The sequence below is a fragment of the Phocoena sinus genome, chromosome 3 (assembly GCF_008692025.1).
Source record: "Phocoena sinus isolate mPhoSin1 chromosome 3, mPhoSin1.pri, whole genome shotgun sequence".
Taxonomy (NCBI): domain Eukaryota; kingdom Metazoa; phylum Chordata; class Mammalia; order Artiodactyla; family Phocoenidae; genus Phocoena; species Phocoena sinus.
In genome coordinates, this window is record NC_045765.1 from 139,904,238 (window position 1) to 139,909,121 (window position 4,884).

The 4,884-nt window shown below is 40.1% G+C and overlaps 1 pseudogene; it reads right to left on the bottom strand.

The window, feature by feature from the left end:
• Positions 1-2,580: 2,580 nt before the first annotated feature.
• LOC116751360 lies at positions 2,581-3,160 on the bottom strand (annotated as a pseudogene).
• Between the last annotated feature and the right edge of the window lie 1,724 nt (positions 3,161-4,884).

Sequence of the window (4,884 nt, forward strand, 5' to 3'; positions counted from 1 at the left end):
GCTTTTTGTTTCTGACTTCTTCACTTAGCACAATGTTTTCAAGGTTCACCCATGTTGTGGCATGTATCAGTACTTTATTTCTTTTCATGGATGAATAATATTCTATGGCTGTACTGCATTTTGTTTATGCATTCATAACTTCATGGACATTTGAGTTGTTTCACTTTGGGGCTATTATAAATAATGCTGCTATGAACATTCGTATAGAAGTTTTTATATGGACACATGTCTCCATGTCTTTTGAGACTATAACTAACAGCAGAGTTACTGAGTCATATGGTAACTATTTGCTTAACATTTTGGGGAACTACCAAACTGTTTTCAAAAACAGCTGCACCATTTTACATTCCCACCAACAATGTAGGAAAGTTTTAATTTCTCCACAACTTCAGCAAGACTTCTTACTGTCCAACTTTTTACTTACAGCCATCTGAAAGGGTACAAAATGGTATCTCATTGTGGCTTTGATTTTTATTTCTCTAATAACTAATAATATTGAGCATCTTTTCATGTGCCTTTTGGCCATATGTATTTCTTCTTTGGAGTAATGTCCTTTACACATTTTCTTAATTTGGTTTCTTGTTTTTTTGTTATTGAGTTGTAAGAGTTCTTTACATATTTTAGTTACTAGACCCTTATCAGATATATAATTTACAAATATTTTCTCCCATTCTATAGGTCATCTTTTCACTTTCTTGATAGTGTCCTTTCATGGACAAAAGTTTTTAGTTTAGATGAAGTCCAATATATCTAATTTTTTGTTCTTCCCTTGCTTTTGGTGTCATAGCTAAGAATCCACTGTCAAATCCAAGGTCATGAAAATTTAGCCCTATATTTTATCAAAGAGTTTCATAGCTCTTTTTAGGTCTTCATGCATTTTGAGTTAATTTTGTATATGGTCTGAGGTAGGAGTCCAACTTCATTCTTTTGCCTATGGATATACAGTTGTCCTAGTACCATTTGTTAAAGAAACTTTTTTTTTTTCGGTACGCAGGCCTCTCACTGTTGTGGCCTCTCCCGTTGCGGAGCACAGGCTCCGGACACGCAGGCTCAGCTGCCGTGGCTCACGGGCCCAGCCGCTCTGCGGCATGTGGGATCTTCCCGGACCGGGGCACGAACCCACGTCCCCTGCATCGGCAGGCGGACTCTCAACCACTGCGCCACCAGGGAAGCCCTAAGGAGACTTTTACCCATTGAATTGTCTCAACATCCTTGTTGAAAATCCTCATCTTAGGAGGAAAACTTTTTTTATTCCTTTACCATTAAATGTGATGTTTGTTGTGGGTTTTTCATAAATTCTCTTTATCATGTTGGAGAAGTTCCCTTCTACTCCTATTTTGTTAAGTGTTTATATCATGAAATGGTGCATCTCACCTGCATCTACAGAGATGGTTGCGGGCTTTCTGTCCTTTATTGCTTTAATATGATATATTACTTTAACTGATGTTCATATGTTGAACCAACCTTGCATTCCTGGAATAAACCCTCATTTGGCCATGGTATGTACTCCTTTTTCTATGTTGTCAGATTCAGTTTACTAGTATTTTCTTGAGGAACTTTGTGTCTATACTAATAAGGGATATTGTTCTGTAGCTTTCTTTTCTTGTTATATCTTTCTCTGGTTTTCATGTCAGAGTAATACTGGCCTCGTAGAGTGAGTTGGAACATGTTCCCTCCTCTTCTATTTTTGGGAAAATTTTGTGAAGGATTGAAAGGACTCCATCTCTGTCACCTTACCCTCCTATTAGTAAACATTTGTATAAGTAACCATTTGTGTTTGGTTGGGGTGTCTTTCCAGTGTTTCTTTCATGCAAATATAAGAAATACAAATATATGTTCTTATGATTGGATGGATGAAAAGAGAGAAGAAAGATGAAACAGTTATCCACAAGTCTTTCAGTGTAAGAAATCTTGGATTCTTACAGTCAAAACTACCCTTGCCAATTCTCCCCGTTCCACCCTGCCAATTATCCCTAATATATATGTCAAAACCGCAACGCTTATTAAATTCAGTCTGCCTGTTCTCTCCCTGTACCCTGTGACTGGTCTTACTTTAAAGTGACGATTATGAACCTCAAGTGGGCCTTTAAATGATAATCACACTACTTTGCCTAGTCCATTCAACTGTTCATCCTGACTATTTCACACTTCTTTTTCTAAACCTTTTTCCACAAATTCACTCTCTGGTCATAACCTTCTTCTCTACCTCCCTGAGAAAACTGAACCAAAAGAGAGAGCTTCCACATACCCTCACTGAACCAATGTATTTTCTCTCTGGTTAGTGTGTTGCTTCTTTATAGTCTTATCTCAGTAGCTAGAAATTCTACCTCACGTTTCTCTACTAGAGTCCTGAAGAGAAGAAAGATAACTTTGGACTCATACTGAGTCTTTTTTGATCTCCAGAATCCCTGAGATGCTTATCAGAGAACATTGGTTCAGAATACTCTCAGGCAGGCATTCTAAACGAGAAAGGAGCCTCTGCCCCAACCTCAGCCCTGGAACTAAACTGGTGTCTTTTGGGGCAATGGGATGGATGTGAAGATGGGTGAGTTGATGCTAACAAGATTTTTTGTGTGTGTGTGTGCTTTAAATATTTGTTTGGGGAAGGGGGTCACACACTTCTACTCAATTAAGAGAAACATTTATACAGTCCAGGTCTTTTATTTTCTTTACACCCATTATGCCATGAATTCATAGGGAATGGGCTCCAACAGTTCAGGCTCCTTTCCATTGGTTCTAACGAAGTGTGCTTCTCTGGGTGGAGCAGGCTGGCGCTTCAGTTGAACCCAAATACCTTTCTCTTTGGCTTCCTTCTTTTTCTGATCATTCTCCTTCACCCGTTTCAGGAAGCTATCTCGGCTCTTAGAGTGCTTAATATGCTTGATACGCACATGAATTCTCTTGGCAAGAATCTTGTCCTTAACTTGTTTGTTTACAATGATGCCAACAGCATGCTGGGTAACATTGTAGACTCTCCCAGTTTTGCCATGGTAACATTTGTGGGGCATTCCTTTTGGAAGAGCGCCCATTCCCTTGATATCTACAATATCACCTTTCTTGTAGATTTGCATGTATGTGGCCAAAGGAACAACTCCATGTTTTCTAAAAGGCCTAGAGAACATGTAGCGGTGCCCCTCCTCTTTCCCTCTGTGTTGGTCATTTTGGCGAATTAAGGGAAGATGGTGGTTCCAGCTGAAAAGCCTAACAAGATTTTAAGTGGCAGGAACAGAGCTCTCTCTTAGCCCCATAAGGCTTAGTAGAATCAATACTGGGCCTAACCAGTGTTTGTCTTGCATGTCTATGCCCTATGACATTCCTCTCTTATTTGTCTTGCCATGAATCTTTCTTTACTGGTTTTTACTTAATATTGATAAATTGGGATGCTAGGGATAGGTAGGGGGTGCAATGGGGAAAGCTGGTGCTTATAACTTAGACTGAAAAAATCCAGGAATTCTTACACTGACTTGTTGATAACTATTTCATACTCACTTTCCCCCTCATAGTTTCAAGATCTACTATCTCACATTTGTTCTTAATCAACTGCTTTCTTATTTCATTGAAAAAATGGAATCAATTATAAAGGACTTCCACACACTCCCACTGTGCAACGATGCACCTACCAGCATCTAAGCCCAAATACTCTGTCTTACCCTTTGTTACTACAGGTGAGCTCTGCGTGTTACTGAGGCCAACTCCTCCAACTGTTGACCAAATTCCATCTTGTTCACTCACATTTAGAACCTGCAGAGCCAGCGTTCATTACCCTTAAAAACTCTGCTTAGGGGCTTCCCCGGTGGCGCGGTGGTTGAGAGTCCGCCTGCCGATGCAGGGGACGCGGGTTCGTGCCCCGGTCCGGGAAGATCCCACATGCCGCGGAGCGGCTGGGCCCGTGAGCCATGGCTGCTGAGCCTGCGCGTCTGGAGCCTGTGCTCCACAACGGGAGAGGCCACAGCAGTGAGAGGCCCGCGTACCGCAAAAAAAAAAAAAAAAAAAAAAAAAAAACTCTGCTTAGAAACAGTCCTGCACTCAGTGAGATCACATCCCCACTCTCTTTTACCATTAAGCATTGCATGGTGGAGTGATTATGTGACCCTTGTTCCAGCAGAGATATTTAAGTGTTTCCCCAAACAAGTACATTTCCAAGACCCAATGATTCTCTGCATTTGGGTCCAAGGTAGGTACTCAGAGCGTTTTGCAGAATGAATAACATTCACAGACACAACCCCAGATCCCAGGGTTCAACTCCAGCCAGAGAGTTTCTAACGCTCTCAGGAAAAGTTTTGCCTAGTGTTTGATTCATTATTGATGAATGCCCCCAATAAAGTACAACAAAGTATGTTGATTAGGCCTATTTCAAGAAGAAAGCTTATTATCTTTTTAAATCCAATAGGTTCCCCACACCTTATACCAGAGGAACTTTTTTCCACTCTCATAACAACTAAGCACTCTGCTGAGTGATACGCCCCTTTGCTTAAAAAAAGAAAAGATAAAATTGACCCTCTACTTACCCTAAGTTTCTTCAGCAAGAGTATAAAAAATATGATGCTGTCCATAAATAAAATTGAATTTCTAAAACGTTTTATATTCTATGTGAAATCATCTTTCAAAAATATATGGGAAAAAGATGCCACTCATGATTTATGCTCCCAGGTAATGAAAGGAGCTATTGAGCCTAATTCTTCTAGGATAAATTCAAGACATTAAAGCAGTATTTCTCATGAATTAGTGGCAACATTAGGTCATTGAGAAAACTTTTCCATGTGTCCCAGCCTCTGTCATCTGCCCTCTCTTTTTTCACTTCTCTTTCAACCCCAAAAAATTCCTCCATGTCAATTTTCAGGCATATTTTCCAGATACCCTTAACCCCAATATTTATCTCTCATG